This window comes from Triturus cristatus, chromosome 7 (assembly GCF_964204655.1).
Source record: "Triturus cristatus chromosome 7, aTriCri1.1, whole genome shotgun sequence".
NCBI classification, from domain to species: domain Eukaryota; kingdom Metazoa; phylum Chordata; class Amphibia; order Caudata; family Salamandridae; genus Triturus; species Triturus cristatus.
In genome coordinates, this window is record NC_140590.1 from 1,214,136,061 (window position 1) to 1,214,159,444 (window position 23,384).

General features: G+C 44.1%; 1 protein-coding gene and 1 long non-coding RNA gene across 2 annotated transcripts in view; one reads left to right on the forward strand and one right to left on the reverse strand.

Moving 5' to 3' along the window:
* The window catches only part of LOC146811634 (transmembrane protease serine 9-like), a 1,785,969-nt gene that overhangs the window by 692,707 nt on the left and 1,069,878 nt on the right, over positions 1 to 23,384 (forward strand). The window lies entirely within an intron of this gene.
* Positions 1,462 to 22,703, reverse strand: LOC146811637 (uncharacterized). Its single transcript, XR_014966763.1, has 4 exons — positions 22,557 to 22,703; positions 3,517 to 3,724; positions 2,002 to 2,052; positions 1,462 to 1,750 (listed from the first exon to the last, which is right to left on the reverse strand). It is a non-coding gene; the product is annotated as an uncharacterized LOC146811637 (long non-coding RNA).

Consider the following 23,384-nt stretch of genomic DNA (forward strand, 5'->3'; position numbering starts at 1 on the left):
CATTCCTGGCTACGGCCCTGAAGCTGGGCACCAGGATATGGTGAGTGCTGGGCCCAGAAGGCCTGGTGCGAACGTGGAAGGGCGGAAAAAGGAAGATCATCTTGGAGTTATTCTGAAGCCATCTGATGACTTCAGCTGAGCTATTCCTGTAATTATCTGGGGACGTCATCCCAAACCATCCTGAAGTATGCCTATACGGGAAAATATTTAAATGGGATGACTCTTACTGTAATCACAAAAACCTTCTCTAGGATGGTGTTCTGATGACTTCCACTGGCAGGGAGTGATTACCTTTTACAACTCCACGAATACTAATTGACAACTTTGGGATGAGTGTGAATTACTCCAGGATGGGCTCCAGACAATTTAAGGATGATTGTGGATTATTCTTGGATGATCCTATTACCGCTTTAGGATGGAAGTTGATTACTCTGGAATGATCCCATGATAATTTCAGGATGAGTGTGGATTACTCCAGGATGATTTAATGATAACTCAAAAAGGAGCATAGATTATTTAGGATTACACCATAAAAATTCCATGTTACAAACACATTAGCCGACTGCCAGTATTCCCTTGCAGGGTCCCACTATTAGTTTAGGAATATGGATTTGCTGGTAGGGAAATATTTAGAGGATCACCTCCTCAATGAACCTTCCTGTCAAAAACAGGCCTCTTGGATGCAATATGCCTTCTTTATACAATACCATGAAGTATTTGCAATGCCATGAGTTCTAAAGTAAGACCTAGATTTACAAAAGTGTCACTTAACGCAGCGCAACACCCAAATTTACTGCGTTGCATCACAGGGTGAGAGCAGGAAAGTGCCATGTCTACCCCTCTCCCTTGCACCACTGCACCATTAGGCAGTCGAGCACCATGCACACACATTTGCACTATGGTGCAAAGGTGTCTGCGAGAGTCTAGCTTAGGTTTTGTACTGGAAGGGCTCCCTTGCAGTACAAAAAATACTATGCCTAGAAAAACCTGAAATCTTTTCCATTGTGGATGAGTGTTGTAACAAATACCAATTTGCTCTGGTTTATAAATCCTGAAAAGATTTTGCGTCAAGTCCGCATTATAAAACTTAAGCAAACCAAAAATAAAACTTCCATGAATCTGGTCCCAATTATAAGATCAATATTCTCCTACTCTGGAAAGATTACTTTTTAAACTCTACCCTGAGATGCGGGAACTGTACAAAATAAATCTCAGAAACATCCCTTTTGGCTAGCTTTGTGCTGTAGAAATACCATATGCATACAAAAGTAGTGGCTTCAGCAAGGTTATACTTTGCATTCAGATAAGATTAACAACTTGTGCAGCTACTCCCACACTCCTGACTCACTGGGACTTGCCTTACTTGGAGGTACAGAGCATTATCTGAAGCTGTTTAATGTGGTGACCAGTGGCAAAAGACTGAAAAAAGTAATGGTTAAATGAAAAAGCATCAAAGGGGATGTGCTCACATGTACTTTTATTGATCTAAAACACACCTTTGGCCCCATGGGAGCCAGGATACTGAACAAGAGAACATAAAGAGAGTCCAGGACACTGTTCAAGAGGGGAAAAATGCCAGAATACTACAAACAGGCTTAATGTAAGCCAGCAACTTCAATGTTTGTTTTTAGATTCAGAGTTTTCTTTAGTCCTCTTCCAGTATTGCAAATCTTTATAGCCAGCTTCCTTCTAATAGTTCTGTTGTCCAGTGATGGCCAGCCTTCATCCCTGCACATAGACTTCATAGAGTCTGGAGGAAAAGAAATTAACATACATCAGTATCATGTTAACACCACTATTTTAGGTTTTTAATAGGACTGGGCTGCCCTTATAATGTTCCAATCCTTTTATTTCAATCCTTTTATTTCATATAATTGTGCCCTATGAGATATGGTTACCAGGGTTCATAAGTTTAACTTTAAGGTTACTTGGTCAAAGAGGTAAAGGTGAGAGCAAGGCATTGATGAAGAGGTGGGCAGGCGGTAAAGAAAGAAGACTCACCTGTCCAAGTGAAGAAACCGCCGCTGTTCACCAGGCGCTGTCACGCTTCCTCTGCAAACAGAAAGCAATCAATACCAGATTTCATTTACAAAACCATCATGGAGGCAGCTATGTTGAGCCCGAACTCTACTTACAGTATTCTTATTTGGAAAACAGTCTAAAAAATTACCATACCGACCAGAAATCCAAATAGGAGCTTACAACCAAATGCTAGGAACAGGGCAACTGATCTAATTATTGGGAGAGCTGAAATTAAATGCTATTCGCCAGATTTGCATGTCATTTGTAGCACAAATTCTCAATGAGTTACAACCCCTCCCCCATTGCTCTTTTGCAGACGGCTGTTAGTTAAGTGTGAAGGAGGCTGTGTACAATAATATGATCCAGGACCACATATGAAAACATATTTTAACACAGTATGTATATTCATGTATTTTCATAGTCCTAAATAAATCAGAGTGGAAATTGTGCCAGTAGTGGCTGGGTGTGGTTCTGCTTGGGCAACAGAATCCCCCAATACCAGTTGATAAGTGCAAACACAGCCATGAGGCCATGCTTAGTAAGAGCAAAGCAAGGCAAGTTTGCCCCATGGCACTGTTCACCGCCATGCGGAATGGGGCACTAACCACATAACTTAATGGACTCATGATTATAAGGAACAGGGTACAACTCTGAGTTCCAGACCATGGACAATGGATATATAATATCAGGTCACCAGTTGCCATTTATTTTTTCAGGTAGTAAGTTGCTTAGTGTTACTGGCTGCGAAAAACTTGGAAAAACTAGGGGTTCACTATATATTAGCACATGGACATACTTTAATATTTTTGCCAAGGTAGCATGAGAAAGGTAATATCGCTGCAAGGGTTCAAACATTTTTGTAAAACTGAATCTCAATGCACAGCCATGGTTGCAGTGGCTTTCAATGGCCAAGTGATGGTCCAGGTCAGAAATAGACGTCTAAGACATCCAGAGACAGGAGAGAGACATCCTGTGTGTTCTTTTCCAGCTTGGGGAAGTGATAAGTTCGGCATTTAAGAGTTGACTGATTCGATGTTGTCCCTTTACAGTTGCATGACTGTGACACCAAGCCCCTTCACCACTCATTCAAACAAAGATGCCTCTGGAAATACTATCAGGGCAGAGTGATAGCTTTCCAGGATACCAGTGATCTATCTGTTCCGTAACTATCAAAGCATTTCAAATTCGTTGAACAAGGATCCATTCTTCATCCTCCTTTCAGCATCTAAAACAGGTAATACTGAAGATGGCCATAATCTATGACACAAAAGCTGGTTCACAAAACACAAGGCCCTAAACACCCAGCATTAGACAGAACAAGGCTCAAGGAGAGCAGGGTGTGGGCATTGTCAGTCAAGCCCGCTCCTATTGCAGACAGGGAGCTGGGTGGAGTCAAGTGTGGATAAATTGGTCGGTCTGTGACAAGAACATGGTTCGCGTTCAGTCACAGATCTGCCTAGCATTTCCCGCACTCCCTTTGTGTTGTCGACTTACCTGCTCGGGTCCTGTTATCCCGCAGTTGGGAATTCATGGTACCTTGATGGAACGTCTCTGACTTGTTATGGCTCCTTCACGCGGGTCTTCCTCTTACAGGTCGTTGATATCTTCTTCCGAGTTTCTGTCCGCATTCACGTTCCCTCGCCGGAGGTACCTGCTTGTGTAGCTCTGTTTCTTCGCGCCGGAGTTTCTTCAGCCTCTCGTCCTGTACAGAATACAATGAGAGAAGAAAGATATATTTAACCAAAGAATCCTCGTCTATCAGGTATATGGTAGGATGATGATGTTACATATGGTTAGAAGGACATAGTTACTTATCTGATTTATCTGATCCACCGAGAGTGGAAAAATGGTTATTCTTTTGTTTTTCCTTATTTAACAAGGGCTGAATATAAAGAGAAAATAGATGTAAGTTAGTTTCCTGATTTCTTAAGGAGACGCTATATTCTTATCTGACCCAGCACCTTTTTGTGTAGATTTTTCATATTACATCCTATCTAGGAAAATATGTTTTTTGCCTAGTATTAACTAGGATGTATATTTGGGGGGGGGGGGTCTAATTGAGTGCTACAGTGGCATTTGTTAAGGTTAGTCCCTCTCATTGTTTTTTGCAATTATACATATAACTTCTTTTACCATAAGGTGAATAACTAAGCTCACAAAAAAGGGCCACTGCCCACTCTGCAGAACCAGACAAAGATGTGGGCTCTCAGCCATGCTGCATAACCAGGCTAAGAAAAAGCAGGGCCCTGGTCAAAGGTGCATAACATAGGCTCAAATACAATATACCAGTGCTTAGCTGCGTAGAACACATTTAATTCATGCTACATACACTAGATGTGGAGCACTGATCTGTGCCAGACACAAGAGCTCACATTTATAAGGAGTCACTGGTCCGTGCTTCATACTCTGGCTTCACCCACAGAACTAGCCTATGTGACACAGTAACGTTTAGGGGGACAAAAGAACAATAAATAGTGCCACGTTTTTTGGTTTGCGTTCAGTGAAGCAGCCCTGATACCAGGAGTTGGGGCTAGTGGAGTTACAGAAGGAAAGCATCACAATACAAAGGTTTACTTTTTGCTTTTATACACACTGTTTCAATATAAAAATAATTATTTGGGCCACCGCCCTGACTTGCCTCTCCTCTCGTGCAATTTAAAAGATATTTTTTTTCCTTTCGCTTTATAAACATAATTAACTGTGCGCTGCCATAGCAAATGTCAGTTTTAACTTTGCAACAGCTGAAATGCATGTGTTAATGGTTGCACTGATTAGGTTTACCTAATGTGTGCTTGCGAACGGCATGGTCTCTGGACAAGGCCTCTCCCAGAAGCCAGGGTGGGCGTGGTATGCTGTGTGGCGTCTCAATCATACCCATCCGTTGCAGCTTGCTGACTGCTGTGGAGGAAAGAAAGGGCTCGGAAAGAAGGAGGCTGTGTCTGCGCTACTGCTGCATTACTTTATTACACACAGATTGGCAAATGCCGTCAAAACAAGAAGCATGGCACCGTGAAGAGGGCAGGAAGAGTAAAAAATTAACCTAAGCAATGATGGGGAAAAGACGACTGCTGTAGGGGCTGTGTGCGCTTGTATGGTGGGGGGAGGGCTTTGTAATGCGAAGCAGAAGGGGAATCAAAACGGGAGAAAAGCATCAATAAAGATACATATAAAAGCTCTTACACAAAGGCTGTAAGGAAGGCAAGCCCTAGTACACTGGTGCTCCTGAGTTTTCAAAGGAAGTGAGGCATCGGCTGTGGGAACAAAACAGGAGGCAGCAAAGAAGTTCAACACTGGAATAAACCAATTGTAGGCAGGAATAAAGCGGTTGTATCGAATACAGAAGGTCTTGCTTGCAGACACCCCTGCGCGCTGCCAAAGCTCAACCTAAAAATGCATATTTATTAACCATACGAAATAAAACCAAACACGTTAGAAAAACATATACAAATGATTTACATTACGTAGAAATATATTGCAGGATTTCCCAAAACCATCGAAGATAACCATTGTGTCGATTTTGCTGGGGTTTGTCACAGCAGTTAAGTAGATGAAGTAAGCAAAATGGGGAGATGAATGGTAAGGGTATGTGAAGCACAGAAAGGGAGAAGAGGCGAGGCTGAAGAAGACTGGATGTATTAACAAGCATTGGCATAGCCAATAGGTCTCGCCTTTGGAACCTTATAAGTGTTAAGCCAGAGCTTTTGGTTTTGCCAGTGTATTTAAGATATGCTGTAAAGCAGCATGGCTGCCTGCTGTGCAGCATGTTGAAAAGTTATAATTAAAAAAAGTGTTATAAGTATTTTTGTTACCTTATATGCAACCAATAAGACATTATATAGAACTGCACGACCCTATTAAAAAAAGAATTAACTTAAAAAAATGTCTTCTAGTTTTCTAGTTCTTGCAATGGTTATTGAGAAGAATTGGAATTTAAAGTATTATTTTTTCTAATATTACAAGTACTTCTCTTTACCTGTTTGTAGCTTCTGGTGTCACGCTTTAGACATCAATAAGACCAGTAACCTTCCTCATATGGTGGAAAAACGTATTTTTAGTCTTCCATGGTACTCCGGGGGGGTTCATTGTTAAATCTCCTTGCATGTATGTATAAGTGAAACTCAAAAGCGCAAATAGGTATGTTCACAATTGCAAAAAGCTTTCAAAATTGGGAGAAAATGGTTTTGTGCTTGTAAATTGTCTCTCTTTCTTTTGAATTTTTATAAAGCACAAACTCTGACCCAAAGGTATTTGAGTGTTTTACGTGAACCCCAGTTACATTGCATAAGTGCACATTTATTTTTGGTAGGCAAGGGGAGATTAAGTGAATTTCCCAGAATAGATAGATAGACACTACAATAGACACATTGAAGTATACTTCCATATTCACATAATAACGTACAAAGGCTAAGACCAGGGTCACTGTAATTATATGGCACGGCTAAGTAAATTATGTGGCAGGAGAAGGCAAAATTACATCCACTCACCACAACTCAAACAGACTAGGTATGGAGATCGGTTGATAAACACAAGACCTCAAACACACTTACAGTCACATATCACAGCCTAAACAAAAACACGAACACACACACCTACAGAGGTCAAACACAGATACCTGAAAACAAACACTCTCGAAGAGAGACAAATATACATAAACGCACACACAAAAAGTTAGACAGGGAGACATACTTATGGGTACAAGCTCGACCTAAAAACCCTGTAAATATGTTGTGTCTCTGCAGCATTGATGACGCTGTAAGTTCACAGTGGCTCACTAGTATTCTTTAAAATTGACTAGCTTTAAGAAAAATGTCCCAGCGCAAAACAAACGACAAGCCTGTCAGAACTCTGGTAAAATCAAGAGCATTTCGTGTCCCTAAATGTATGGCATTCTTGACATTAGCAACATAGTTTTTTTTTTTTTAAAGTTGTCCTGATATGAGTTTTCGAAGATACATAAGATTATCTGAAACATAAAAGCGTTCCTCTCGCTTCTAGGGAGATGCCACATGCGGGGCTGAAATGGCACTGCTTGCTGCTCGGCTGGTGAGTGAGTAACCACAGAAACTTTGACACTGCGGTGGTTCTGCGTCAGCTGCCTGTGCACGACGGTGAAATTCTCACGTGCCCACTTTTCACCAGCTCAGTTACACACGCATCTGGTGCACTGCCCTGCAGCCCGCGCACCCAGAGCCGGCATGTGTACCTACAATCGTGTGCACTAACATACAGCACCGATTAAAATGCACCTCGAAGTATACGAATGATCTATGAGCGAGGAGGCTTTCCCATTGATGTGAAATAGTCTTACGTCCAACTACCCAGCCATCACTAGTAAGTACATGAACAGGTTCCAAGTATTATTTAAAGTGTACCGGAGACCTATCCTTCAACCGAAAGAAACAAAAACCACCCAAAAGTATAATAAATATTAAGATCAGTTAAAAAAAAAAAAATGTAGCATTGCTCCTCAGTAAAGCACAGTGCTCCAGAAACATACGGGGAGAGCCACTCCATACACTACCAATAGTGCTATTTTAACTGTCGCCAGGTGTTTCATAACATAAGGATCAAAAATATTTTTATAGTAAGAAAACTGCACCAGAACAAGCATTTGCAATGCAAAGGTCTCGCATTTGCGAGAGTTTAAGCTATTGGCATTGCAAATGACAATGCCTTTTATTTATCGGTTTTGCTAATTAATACATAGATAAAAGGCATTGTCATTTACAATGCCAATAGCTCAAATTCTTGTAAATGCAAGACCTATTCAAAGAAGCGCCCACCATTGTGGAAGAGGAGTGGTGCAGCGGCCAGGGCACCTGATTATGGACCACCGGGTTCACGGTTCGATCCCCAGTGCCAGCAGCAGATTAGTCCAGCACCATGTGACTCTGGGCAATAGCTCGCCTAATCTTCCCGACAGCCCCCAGTGCCTTGACACCCTTGGGTAGTTGTGCGCTTTACAAATACTGGATTTCATTTAATTTCATTGTCCCGGGGTGCTCGGAAGGTGAAAGCGCGCATGGTGCGTTGAATGTTGCAGGAAAGCATGTCGTGCCTGCAGAAGGAGAAACTCATTAAAGAAAATAGTGCTTACAGACTAAAACAGACATACCGTGTAACAACCGAAGTAAAAGGGACAGTCCTCGTGGGAGGTTACAAATGAAGACAAGGCGGGACTAAGGTGAGAATAACAAGCCTTTTAACAAATCAGAATTCAGCATTTTCAAAGGACAATGACACAAGCCAATGACAAATATGGGCAGAGAGTTGACGGGCTTCTATTCCATACACCAATACAGCATGCTTCAGAGCAGCTCAAGCTCTGCCCAGGCTCGACCTAAAAACGGTGAGTGCACATTTCTCTCCACATAAAGGAGGATCGCCAAATAGAATGTATTGCTTTGTACACAGATCGACGCAGGGGGTACATTAATGTACTGAGCAAGCTATAAAACGTGCTACTAATGCATTTTCCTAATTCCACTTATTTAATTTATTCCCGATTTCACAACTTCTCATGTTACAGCAGCTCGTGTGATAGGCGTGTCACATTTCCTGTTATTGGATACGAAGTGGTGCTACCTGCTGAAGTTTAAAGTTTAAGTACTCGCAGCGGCTCTAGTCTAGTCTGTAAACTCTTTTTACTTCGCATTAATGTGATCACCTTCACAGTGGCACAGCTTAAGAGATGACTTAAATGTTAAGACATGCAAGTGCTGTCAGTAACCAGGAGCGTGAGTGAAAGAGTGCGGGCATTTTATAATGTGGCTGCATATTTGTAGTCCTGTTTTTATGTTTGTGACATAGCCTGGTTTTTGGTTTTCAAATTCTGATCACCCTATCAAAGAGTAGTCTTCAAGCAAGTGTACCATGAGCCACAATGTAGATGGAAAATGGGACATTTATGCTTAGTTTAAAAAAAACTGAATTGGGATGCAATTGGCCTCTCACACCCTGGGCCCCAGTGCCACAGTACCCGTTACACCAATGTTTGTTCTGCCCACCCAGCCTTAAAAAACTTCCTTAGCAGCGTTCACATTTTCGGTTTTCAGCAAATCTACAAGAGCCATCCATATGAGTAAATAGGCGCCCATTCTTGACAAATTTGGGCTCCACACTGCACCAAGACACGGCTTGCAGAGAGTTCAATCCTAAACAACTGCACCTGGGTACTCCCGTACCAAAGAGAATAGTATCTCCCTTATTTCACTTAGATCTAATGTCTCTGAAAATGCAGTTATGGTAGGCGAGGATGCAATAGTGTCTACAGCACAAAACTAAAAAGACTCGAAATTCTAAAGTTACGGTAAGACTTTAAACTTTGCACCACCCCCCAATGACATGCTCCACCTTAACTACCCCCCACCATACACTCTTTCCGATCTCAAAACGCCAATTGATACAATATCATATTCATTAAAAATCATAAACTACGGGTGCAATGGAAAGACACCCGTCTGCACACTTATTCGGTTCTAATGCCCTTAATGCTCGTCATCAGCCCGTTTCGCGTGTTTCTAATGTTATCATGTGAAAGGTTGAGAGGAGAGTAAATGATCTGCCAAGGATCACACATTCTGGACAGTTCACTGTGTCCCACAGTCGCCTCCTGAACTGTGAGGAACAGTCACCTTTTCTCAGTAAATTGCTTTACCGTTTGAAGGACAGCAATGCTGCGGAACTATCAAAATAAAAGTTTCATGTGGCGACGCCTGCTGCTGAACGCTGCCTCGGAGAGCACACAGGTGCAATCGAAAATAACTCTAAACATAGTAGTTTTAATAAAGCGCGCCCACACAGTCACCCAAACGTATCTAACGGATTAACTCCAGTTATGAAAGAAATGTAAACATTCATCGGAAAGGAAGGTATACAAACAGACTACAGGTAATAACCCCACAAGTGTCGCCTCACAGTAAGAGCATCGAAATACAAGCATTTACAATACAATAGGTCTCGCATTTAGGCGAGTTTGAGCTATTGACATTGCAAATAATGCCTTTTATTTTTGTTTTCGTTTTTAAAACATAAATAAAAGGCATTGTCATTTACAATGCCAATAGCTTAAACTCACGTAAACGCGAGACCTAATGCATTGCAAATGCTTTGGTTGACTTGCGGCCGGACAGCATATGTGCACACTCACGGCATCGCGCGCTCGCCTGGACAGCCCGACGCCATCTTTGTTGACTTGTGTTGCTCTGCTGTGAACCTGTCGGTGCTAAGTTATCGAACCTGCTCTCACTCTGCTTAGCGTACTCCCGCCACAAGGATGTCTTTATCTAGCTGTCGCCGTCGTTCAATGGGACATCAGTCGTCATATTGCGCCCCTGGGCCAGGGCCACGTTCTGGTTTCCGTGGGCTCAATCTATCTGTAGGTTTCCTGCTGACTGCGGCGTTACTGTTGCGTGTTTATCTTTCAGTGGAAAGCGGCCCGGCGCCGGATGTGACTACTGCAAGGAGTGAGGTGAGAGAATAAGCACTCGCTTAGAAACCCCACTAATTATAAGATAATCAACAACGAGAAGTGCATCAATAGAGCTTTTTGGCTTATGTTATTATTATATCGGCACCTGGAGGTTCATAAACATGTTTTATAAATATCTGTGGTCATGCTTAAATCATCATTTTATGCAGAGAGTTTTATATAATTGCGAAAAGACCGGGGGGGGGGGGGGGGAGCAGCGGCCAGAGCTGCCCACTATTTTCTTTAATGAGCTTCCTCAATTTGCCCCATGACTTTGCAGCACGCTGCATGCTTTTAGTAATGTATTTATTTATGTTAACACACCAAGCGCTGCTCGGATTACATCACGATGCATGTGGATTGGTTTTCTATTTGTGGGAATCCAAACAATGGACGTGTGGCCAGTAAGACGCCTGCTCCCGAGCAAACAAAACAAAGGTCATTATCACAGCATGCCGACAGGCGCCCCACGCTGCGGACCTATAATTAACTCAACAGGTCTTCCGGAGAGGAGCACTGAACGCGCAAATGCTGTTCATGTGAAGCGCGTTCACAGACAGCAATCACAAATCACTCTGCGCGTGCCCCAGTCTGTCTCCCTTGAGAGGCATCTCGGCGACAATAGGTCTCGAGAGCGAGACCTAAAAAAACTACAGGCAGAAGAGTCAGAGCTGAGCAGAAGGGGAGAGAAGCGTTGAAGGGGGGGGGAGAAGGGAGGCTGAAGAAGAGTGAAGGAGAGGTTAAGACCGAAGTATGCTAGCAAGAAACAACTGAGTGGAAGTGAAGGAGCAAGAGGAATGAGGAAGACGTACCAGGTGAAGAGGAATAAGGTATAAGAGGCAAAATGAAGGACATTGCAGGGTAAGGAAGGACTAACTTGTGAAGTTTGGGGGAAGTTAAGTAATAACCTACTTTTTTTTTTTTTACAGGGTTTTATATAGAGCAAACTCAACCCAAAAATTTCGGGTATCAGAGCGCTTTACATGAGCACCAGTTTCGTTACAGATGGACACATTCGATTTAATTGCTTTATTCGAGATAAAAAACTCATAAAAGCATGAAACATTTATAACATATTTACAATCTCTTATAAAATCTTTAAAATGATAAAACATCATGGCATCAATAATATTAAAATTCATCAATGAAAACTAAAAATCATGTCAAATGCAGTTATTTAGAATTCTGAAAGAGGTGCCGCTGCAAGCGGCCCCTGCTGCTGCACAGCTTTAACGGAGAAAACTCTCAGAAGAATTTTTCTAAACGTTGAATGTTCACTCTAAACCAAATAATCCATAAGAAACCATCCATTTATCATATTAATCCCGTAATCTCTATTGTTGATTGCAATCAATCCGGAGACAGATGGGTACCATTGAATACTTTATTCGCATTTTCAAAACGCTTTTTGTGACCAATCCAGGCTTAACATAAGTGTGTGCTATCAGTCATTCTTCATTATCAGACTTTACATATCACCCAATGCATTTCGAACCTCTTTGGTTCTTCGTCAGGGGTCGCTGAAATAAATAAAAAGATGCGCTTAGCTGAACCACTCTAAGATCAGATATGCCTAATATTTGAAGAGAAACGAAAACTTACTTATAAACAATGCACCTCGAGTAAAAAACAGAAAAAAACAAAATCACCTCCCATCGCCAACCTCTCTGTGATCCCACTGACTAAACAGTATAACTTCCATCTACAAACAATGTTTTTAAACAAAATCGGCTCGTACATCCTGCATCTAATTAGCAACCAAAGTTTGTGTGCTGCCCCGTAAACTACCCTTGTCCTTTCACAACTAAACTAAAGACCCTAATCTATCACTGAAATCCACTTAGCCCCTATTTACCTTGTGAAAAGCCTGAACCGGCATTGCGTTGTTTTCGTGCCTCCTCCCGTGCTTCAAGACAGATCAAACTCCGAACACCCTCCCTTCCCGCTTTTAAACCATTGCCACAGGTGTGCTGTATCTGCTCTTGTAACTGCCTGATTTACTAGAAAACAGTATGCGATGTGAGAATAAACACTCTGATCTTAGAGTGGTTCAGCTAAGCGCATCTTTTTATTTATTTCAGCGACCCCTGACGAAGAACCAAAGAGGTTCGAAATGCATTGGGTGATATGTAAAGTCTGATAATGAAGAATGACTGATAGCACACGCTTATGTTAAGCCTGGATTGGTCACAAAAAGCGTTTTGAAAATGCGAATAAAGTATTCAATGGTACCCATCTGTCTCCGGATTGATTGCAATCAACAATAGAGATTACGGGATTAATATGATAAATGGATGGTTTCTTATGGATTATTTGGTTTAGAGTGAACATTCAACGTTTAGAAAAATTCTTCTGAGAGTTTTCTCCGTTAAAGCTGTGCAGCAGCAGGGGCCGCTTGCAGCGGCACCTCTCTTTCAGAATTCTTGTACAAATACTGTGATGGGACGATTCACAGAACTGCTTGCACGCAGATTCATTTGCAGTTCCAGCGGAAACTTTAATTAACAAGACAAGGGAAGGTGTGCACTCGCTATCTGAAACTTTATGAAATGCAATTATTTAGCCAGTAGAAACACAAAGAGACTAAGTTCTCATTGACTGGTGGAACGGGCAATGGGCTAATGTTCATTTCACCTAGCCTACTATTAGGCAAGAGATTTCCTTCTAATGGCCCAAGCCCAACCCAGAAATTTAGCAACTGCCACAGCAATGAATGTTGAAGGACTAGTGCGAATGATCCTAAGAGTGATGCCTCTCTCTCGTGCCTAGCTGTTTGCACATAGCCCTCAGCCAGACACGTCGGGGGACTGAATAAGCCCCACACACAAAGAGTAAGTGGGCAGTGGTCTCGGTACTTGTTTTACAGACTGGGCAGGCTTGGGAACTACCCTCTGCCCATCTTCCAGTTAGTGATCTAATTGGGAGAGACCCCACTCTAAGCTGGAAATATAGCTTCCTATCCAGGGGTTTGGTTATAGTATCCCAATAGGGCTCAAGGAAAGGGGAAGCTTTTACTTCAAGAAATAGTCCCTCCGTGGTAGAAGAATCGGCTTCATTCCAATCCCGATGTTCTACCATTTCCCAATACTTTGTTTTTATAACTGCTTTGGTCGGGAACAAGGCCTCCTCTGGATTCTCCCATAGCTCATTCATGCCTAGAATCCCCAGCATTCTGCGCAAATCCCCCAACCAACCTATTTTGTGGAACTTATCACAATTAATTAAATCCAGGAAGCCCCTTGCGTAGTGAGCGAGTTCAGGGGTGACCCAAATGCGCCGCCAGTATAAAATGGGTCTTAGTCTAGCCATATCTGAAATGGCTTTCCTGCCTAACTCACAACGCAGAGGCCTCATGGGTGTACTTTTGGGAAGGCCGATGAGGTTTCGAAGAAATTTGTTCTCGGCCAGCGTTAATGGTGCTAGATTGCCATTGCCCCAAAGCTCTGAGCCATAGAGCGCCGAGCTAATGGCTTTGGCCTCATGTACTTGAAGTGCTGGCGCAATAGGTTTGGTCAAAGACCTTTTGTGTTCAGCACTTATAACACCAGTGTTTTGGCGAAATTTAAGAGCCGCCACTTCTGTGTGTTTCCCCCACTTTGCGCCCTTGGCTATGTGGATGCCCAGATAAACAAAATCTGAAACCATTTCTACCTTTTGGCCATCCATGAAGAAGTTCCCTCTAAAGCTGGAGTGGGAATTGAATGTCATGAGCTTTGTTTTGGCTACATTTACTTCTAGGCCTCGATCAATACAAAAGCCCTCGAAGATATTCAGGGCGAGCTGCAGGCCGCTGGGAGTTTTGGATAGAATGAGCGTGTCGTCTGCAAATAATAGGATTGGCGTTTTCGCTCCATCCAATGTTGGAGCATCTACAGAAGCAGACAACATACGCTCCACTACTCCGTTAATATAAAGGGAGAAGAGCATCGGGGCCATGGCACAGCCTTGGCGTACCCCCCGTTCTGCCGGGAACTCATTAGATATTTGCCCATGTCTCCCCCACTGGATCCTTGCAGAGTTTGACTCGTGCAATCTCATCACTAGCGATAGAATTTCAAGTGGCATACCCATCTCAGCTAAGACTTTCCATAACAGGGAGCGAGGGACTAGGTCGAAAGCTGCACGTAAGTCTATAAAGGAAGCATAAAGACTGCCCTTCGCCAACTCTACTGTCTTCCAGTGCAGTAGCATGAACCGGAAGATCTGGTCTATCGTACTAGTCAATTTGCGAAAACCTGCTTGGTAGGGAGATAGAACATTATTTTCTTCCTCCCAGGCTATGATTTTTGCCAAGGTCATTTTACCTACGACCTTCTGGACTGTGTCTATAAGGCTGATGGGCCGATAATTCCCTGGTAGAGTTTTGTCCCCTTTTTTGTATATAGGGATTATTACTGCCCCCAGCCAGGACTTTGGTACCGGAGCCCCTTGTGCTACTGCATTGGCCAAATTCAAAATATACTGGCCCCAGCATGGTTTCTCATAGAGAAATACATCTGCAGGCACCCCGTCAGGGCCCGGGGCCTTGCCCGAGTAACTGAATCCAAGGCCAATGCTACATCCACGTTGTTAAAAGGAGGAACTTAGAATATAACATAGGGCACAGACTCCCCATTCCTGTCCCCCGGACGGCACCTATATTGGGGACCAAAATAATCCAACCAGTTGCTCTGTGAAACATGGTTGGAAGGTGGTTCTGGAAGACCCCCTCTCCCCCATTTAACAATATTCCAGAATAATCTGGAGTCTTTTGCGGAACTGGCAGCTTTAAGATCTTGCCAGTGCTGCTCGTCCCATTGTTTCTTAGCTATAGATACACTGGACTTATATTTCCGCCTTGCTTCCCTGACGGAGGCTGGATCTTTGGACTTGATGGCCATCCCCAGAGAAGTTCTAGCTGCCCTACATGTGGCGTTGTACCACCCCGCCACATGAGGACAACTTTTCTTGCCCGAGTGCGAGCGTACTGCCCTATAGAAATGATCCTTTATCGAGCTAAAGAATTCGCAGTGCAGGTTGGTAATCTCAACCATATCTGTTCTGCTCCTCGATCCCGTATTCAAAATTACTTCCATGGCAGAGGTAGTAAGATCCAGATTTGTGCTAATACTTAGTAGCACCTCGTGGTTAGCCACAATTTGGGGCCACTTGACTCGCCTCATGTCGTTCGTTGGGACGATCTCTGCCATCGCTTCTGTTATAATGTCTTGCCCCTCCTGGTCCCCCCCCACAACAAATGAGTGATACAAAGGGGATTGTGATCACTCTCTTGTCTGTTAACCACCCTCATATCTTTCATCAGGTGCCAGATCGTTAAGCTACAAATAACAATCAATCCGGCTTTGCCAACGGCCATTATCAAATGTATTTGCCCCTTGTCCATCGCTCAATGTCCTACCATTCAAAGCTCTGAGCCCCCTTTCGCTACATATAGCGCTCATCTGTATTACTTCAGCTGACCATCTACCCACAGGTTTTAGGTCCAGCTTAGGGATTCCCCATTCGATATCTACATCATCTCCTGATTGCCAGTCTTCAACTGAAAGGGGCTCAAAGGTCATATTCATGTCACTGGCAATTAATATGTTGTTCTCGCTTGGCTGGGCACCGATCAATTGGTCAAGTGCAGCCAAGACTTGGGATTTCCCCCCATTATGACCTCTTCTATAGAGATTATAAATATATAGGGGTACCCCCGAAGGCAAACAAAGCCTAATCAGCTGCATGTCATTATTGCCTGTGGGGAGCTCTGCTATCTTATCGAACAGTGCCTGCCGAGCCCGAATGGTTAGACCCCCCTTTGGTCTTCCCTTTGGCCCTTTAACGGCCGGAACAAAAAAATTAAGGAAGCCCAAGAGGAAGAGAGGCTCGCAGGCCCATGTCTCCTGGAAGATACAGACATCAAAGTCATTTATAAACAACATCCACTCTGGTGAGTGCATTCTAGGGCCCAAACCCGCGACATTCCACGAGACTATTCTGCCCCTAGCCCTACTGGGATCACCCCCCAGCACAGCGGTGGCTGGCAGCTGGACCCCTGGGTCACTAATATTTCGCAGTTCACAACCTCCTGCTAGCTCATTAATGGCAATTCCTAATTCATTCCTCCCGCCTGGGCTGGCCACAACATCTTCTGCCAGAGGAAAGCCTACCAAGCCTGGAAGTTCGGCCCCCTCCACCCTGCTATATATCTTAGGATGGATCCTGCCCTTTGGCCCCTGTTGGACAATTGACAACTCTCCTAGCCCACTATGACAGGAATCACTCACTGCATGCTGGAAACTAGTTTGGGTTAAAAGCGTGATGTGTGGTCTACCATTTGGTAAGGGTTCTGTGGTTATGAGAGGCACCTTTTGTGAGCTATCCTCGGCAGTATTTATTGTACCCCCGGAATGCAGTCAATCTACTCCCTCCAAGCCTGATAGGACCCCGTATTGATTGTAAACATGAGGGTAGCGATCGACCTGCTGGCGGGAAGAGTGCCTTGGATGGCCTACTTGGTATTGGAATGGTGCCCCAAAATGGTCTGCCTGATTTAGAGATAGAGGCCCAGTATGGCTGAGCTGGGATTGTAACAGGGGCATAACATTGATTACAGGGGCCACTAAACCTCTTGGATAAAAATAAGTCAGATCCTGGGTGGAAATTACACTACTGCCGTTTTGGGGGAACCAGTTTGTGATGTGTCCAACAGCTCTATTGTCACGAAAATGTATTATTACAATATCCCCTTTTATGTCCTTTGTTCTTTGGCCTAACCATGGGAGACGCCTGACATATAGGATTTCACCGCTTATATTTGGCGGTAGAGGGCGATTCTGTCTGAGCCAAAATATGGTCTTATTTTTCAGTTGGTAGACAGCTTCTCTTCTACCCTCCTCTAGGGGTGGCACACCAGTAAGAACCACCACATACGGAACTGATTCCGGGGGCAGTTCTACTGAGTGCTTTTTTGGAGCAGTAGACCTCGCCGGCTTATTCAAGCCGTTCAATTTTGGGAGATTTGATGTTAGAACAGTTCTCGGAGGATTTATAATTCCACCTACTTGAGCCCCCATGTTTTTCCTATTTGCGTTTAACCCTATAGTTTTAGAGGGGGTTGCTTTCAGCGGTTTTGTTTTGGCTACATTAGTTGTTATTGGTTCCTTTTGAGCCACGTAATTGTGGCCCGAAGCGGAATTGGAAGGGACTGGAGATGGCATATTTAGATCCTTGGTTGCCCCTTTACTTGCCCAGATAGCCTGTTCCAAACTATCCAATTGTACAGCAATTCTTTTTAACCTCTCTACTAACGGAGATATGAGTGATCTAATTAGCTGTTCCATACTGCCCATTAGGTCGGTAGTGGATGCATCTTTCAATGATACATATGGAGGAGTTACTACTACGGGTATTGATGGTACATTGAGAGAGGGGCTTTGTAGGTTCCCAGAGTTAGAAAGACTAAGCAACTTTTTCGGAGGACCATTCCCCTCTTTCTCTTTTTCCCCGGTGGTGGACCTTGGGCGCAAGGGATTTTAGGATTTTTTTTGGTTTTTTGGACAGACTTTAATGGTGGCAACGGAGTATCCGTCGTAATCACGTCCTGTGGAATCGAATTACTCGAGGAGGCAGAAACATTCATAATCAGGGCATTGGGTTCTACTAGACTAGGAGATCTGTCTTGCAAAAGTAAAGGGATACTGTCGCTTGGGGATAGCCCACAATCCTCCCTTACACAATATGTGTTCGAGGCAGGCGAGATAGCTAACTGGATCGGGCCCAGAGACGAACGCTTGTTCTTAATAAATTCTATAGAGCGTCGTCTCTCGGCCCGTCGCTCTTCAAGTACGATTTCCCCGTCGATATCCGAGGTGGCCCTGATGACAAAGTTATCGAGCGTACCTTGATTGACTTCTCCAGCCATTATAGGCTTATCTCTAACAAGAGACGACATCACAATAATGGAATCTAGTCGTAGTCGGGGCTAAGGGGGCCTAGTTCGTGGGCCTAAGATAATAACATTAGTCTCTCCAAGTTGACCAATTAAAATTTATAACACAATGCAGGATAGGACAATTATAGCGTCTTACTAGCTCCACTAGTGTATTAGGGATCCTTTCCGTGAATGAGACAGTCATTTACAAAAAGGGGGGGGCCCAGCCCGGCCTACCTCGGCCTCTGACGGCCCCCGCCCTTGTCCCGGCGCCGCCCGCGTCCCGGGGGGAGTCTCTGCTTTTTCAGCGCCTCCGTGCGCGATGGTGGGCGAAAGTGATGCGATTCCGCAAGGTGTTCTGGGAGTTGTAGTCCCCCCCCAACTGCGGCCTGTGATGTTGATCGGCAGCAGGGGAGACCCACAGCGTTTCTGTCCCGGTTAAAGCTGTCAATGCCCAGGTAGGTACAAGCTTCCAGTATTCCAGTATTGCCTCGCAGCGGTTGAAAAATGAAGTGAATCAGATTGCCTGCTCTTCGAGTTCAACACAGACAAGCTGCAGCGCGAGTCCAGAGAAATCCCAGGCTTCTACAGAAATCCAGTACTCCCCCCAAGCCTCCACATTGCTAACCAGTACTCCACGGGTCTCCAAAAACTAACGTTGACTCCAAGTCCACGTTTCCCAGAATACGCCTCCCTGCTACACCAATAATCACTGCTTAAAATCCGGGAAACTCCACGAAAAGAAGCAATCACTCAGCACTTTTCAAACACCGTATCGTGGCGTTTGCTTCTTCAGAGCCGTGGCACCTACACCGGCACTCTCCGACGACAGCAATGAGCACCAATTATGCACCAATTGCACCAATTGAAGCAATCTCTTGTAGCGGCGGTGAACAAGGTAAACAAGGGGAACAGGGGAGCATGTCCACATGCACTCACCCGGGCTCTGCAACCCCCCTCCTTCCACGCAGCCTTGACTCCCGAACTCCCAAGCTGGTGTTCTCAGCGATTTCGGATGCAATTTCGGCCGCAATTTTCGGCCGCGGTGCGCGGCTCTTCCTGCTTCCTGCTCTGCTCCGCTCCACTCCTGCTGCAGGTCGAGCGTGGTCGAAAACCTGGACTGGATCACTTAGAAAATGCCACACATTCATTTTTGTTAGGTGCAAGGAGATTAAGTGATTTGCCCAGAATCACAGGATGTCGAGCGTCGTTGCTGAGACTCTAACCCAGTCCTCAAGCTTCGAGGTCGACCGCTCTAGCAGTAAGGCTACATCCTCTCACCTCTTGTTAGGAGTTCTGAGAGTTATTCATGCCCACTAACACACATACCACCGATGCCTCGGAAGTGCTTGGCCTCAGCGATCTCTCATATTAAGGGTCAGTATGGTGGAGTGGAATAGGGTGGGGCGGAGTAAGGCAGATAGAGTGGGGTAGATCGGGTGGATTTGAGATGGGTAGATTGGAATGGAGTGGGGTAGGTTGGAGTAGGGTGAGGTAGATTGTGATAGAGTGGGTAGACTGGGAAAGATTGGAGTGGGGTAGTTTGAAACAGGGTAGACAGGAGTGTAGCGGGGTAGGGTGGATTAGATTGAAGTCAGACTGTTGTAGTGGGGTAGATTGGGGAGGAGCTGGTTTGATTGGAGTGTGGTAGAGAAGATTGGAGAGGGGTAGATGGAATTGATTTAAGTAAAGTAGAGTGGAGATTGGGTGGATTAGAGGAGGGGAGTGGGGAGATTTGGGTAGAGTGTAGTAGACTGAGGTAGTTTATGTTGGAGTGGGATACATTGGAGTGGAGTAGATTGAGTGGATTAGAGTATGGTAGATTGGAGTGTGGTAGATTTTAGTGAAGTGGAGTTGGATATAGTGGAGTGGGATAGCAGAGTGGAGTACAGTGGAGTGGAGAGCTGTGTTGTAAAGTGTCTTACAGTAGAGTTTCATGGAGTGGCATGGCATAGAGTGGAGTAGAGTGAAGTGGTGTAAAGAGGAGTAGTATAAAGTGGAGTGGCATAATGTGTAGTATGTATGGTGTAATAGTACACTGCAGTTAAAGACAACACATTTCCACTTGAAATTGTCCATTACATTTGCATTTGAGAGAGTGGAGGGTTAAAAACAGGCCTGGGTGAAATTTAAATCATGTGCAATTTTTCAAATTTCACATTACACTTGTGTCAAAAAATAAAGGACAGGTTTGCATTTCACATAATGTTCTTGAAATTTCACGTAATTACTTAAAAGAAAATTATACGGATTCCATACTCTCTTAGTCAAATGAGAGCTGAAAACGGGACAAGAGGGAGGTGAGTTATAAAAGGATGGGGAGAGAACTGAGAAATAACTAATGCTTCTCTCTAGTAGTTTCCTGCCACCTTCATAGTTTTCAGTTTCAAAACATTCCCCTCACAAGTTATCAATGATGAGAAAGAACAGTTCAGCAACAAAAATGTATATTGAAGCCGTTAAATAATTAATGAAATACAGAATATGTGATACCTCACATCCTCAATTTTGTATAGCTTAGAACACTTTCTCTAGCACTACTGGTTTATAATTTGCTTCTTGGGGAACTGTGAAAGCCCGTGGTTAAGCTATGCCAACAAGTGGTCTGACACTGTTCCAATAGCCCTAGGAGAGCGCGTTAAAAGGTGTTGCCACTGTCCATGAAAAAGCATACCAGAGTGAGTGACGTGATAATTACATTCAAGTGTTGACATAACTGGCACAGAAAGGACCTTTCGGTCTCAGTTACGCAAGTACCTAAAGGCCATCAATTTGAATATAACACAATGCAAACATCAAATATGCTTGATGGGTGAAGCGAGTAAATACGCTGATATCAAACCGTGCAATGCTAAACATTTCAGTAATGTTGCAGGAACAGTGTTTCGAGATATGGAACGCCTACTTCTTGTCACAGAACGAAACCCAGAAGTTAATGTCCACTCTTCCTTGTCCAGACCAAAGTGCATGGTGTGTCAGCTAGATAATGCAGCAGAGGGGCTAAGAGACGTAGGGGCATATCAACAAGGGCTTTATCTCTGCTTTTTTGGCTTTAAAAGCCAAAAAAGGAGAGATAAAACTAGCGCCCTATCAACAACAGGGTGCTAACATGCAAATTTGCATGTTAGCACCCTTTTACTCTACGCTTCCCCTTGCATCTCTAATGAGACGCAAAGGGGGCGTTCCAGAGTAAAATAATAGGAGAAATGTCGCTAAGCGACATTTCTCCTATTATCAAGAATGTCGCTAACCCTGTTAGAGACAAAAAAAGCAGCGCTAACCGCGGTTAACGCTGCTTTTTTACATCTGGTATTTTTCTGACTTAGCCATGATATCCTATGGAAGGAGGATATCATGGCTAAGTTTGCCTGTCCCTATCAACAAGGTAACGTGAGATTATCGCTGGATTTCCAGCGATATTCTCACGTTAGCCTGTTAGCGTGAGGATTTTTATCGCTATTGAGATAAGCGTTGCTAATAGCACGCTATCTCAGCGATAAAAATTCACGCTAGCCGGCGATAATTATCCTAGCGCTAAGTGCGCTTAGAGATAATTATCGCCGGTTGTTGTTGATATGCCCCTAAAAGAGTAAAACAATGCATATAAAAAGGTGCGCTTAACATTCAATGCCCTCCTACAGAACGACGGCTGAAGAACATGGTGTTGACTACATGAAATCACCCTTTAGCCGGTCATCATTAAGACTAGCGTTCTGCCAGAAATAACCCCCTTTCCTCGGTTATGCGCGGTTCCGTAGCCCCACAAATGAAGACTGTGGGAGAATCATCTTCTTGCAGGCCAGTTATTTCTTTCCTCAGAAAAGCAATTAGTTTTACCCTTTGCATTGCACATAACTTCAGGTCAATCTGGAGGCTAAGATGTCGAGTTATTTTTTTTATAATGCAAATACAGTATGATATTTATCTCCATATTGCTGCTGAGTGCAGCGGATTGAGTTAGTTCCTTTAAAAATGGATATCATTCAGATTCTTTTTTAAATGTTTCCCTGTCCTTTACTTCTAGGCCCAGCAAGTGTTTAAGAAATACCAAACGGCAGTTTTTGCTACTGTAAGCATTTTTCATTAGAGGGCTGATTTAAACAAAGCGAAACCTTCCTGAACCAGCAAAAACACATGTCCCTCAATTACCTGAGAAGCAGTAATTCGATCTCTTGCTCCCTTCCCGATAAAGATTTCTCCCACACCAACATGCAAACGGTCGGGAAGCGCTGAAGAATCTGCAATACTGTACAAAAAGAGGTTGAATAAGCGCCATGTCCACTTTGTAAATATCGTGCTGACCCATGCGTGTTGACCTAACGACTGCCCAACGCTCCCACATGACGTCACTTCCGGCGTCAACGGGACTTGTAGTTATGTTTATCTTATTATACAATCGGGACTGACAGATCGACGGGCAATAATGGGCAGAGATGGATTGACGGGGAAACAGATAAACGCACTGAAACATGGACAGAGACTGATTTACAGACAGAGACATTGATAGAACAATAGATAGGCAGCGAGACATACAGATTCCATCACAGCAGTGCACATTCTAAATATCCCTGAGCAGCGATGCGCTAAAATGAAACTCATCAGCGCCGACAGCCGCACTGTCCCCAAACCAATCCGAGGCGCTGCTTCTGCTACCTAATTGTTTCTCATTAGTCGCGATAATGTTTTAATGGTGTTAGTTTATAGTGCCGTCTCCGGAGGATTAATAGCAAGGGGAGTGCGGGGGCCAGAAGCGTGCGACCGCCTGTGCGCGTTCCCATGGCCCAGGCAGGCACACCCACCCCCAGTGCGACTGCAGGCTGCGAGGGGTGCAGGGTACCGCTTCCATAGTAACCCCAGGGGCACCCCGCTGTCCCCACTCCCCCAAATTAGGTTAAGAAAACATTACAACGCTCAGAAAAAAAACCCCCACCCACGCCTACGCCGGGTAAGCGGTAGGGAGGGAAAAGGCAAGGTGGG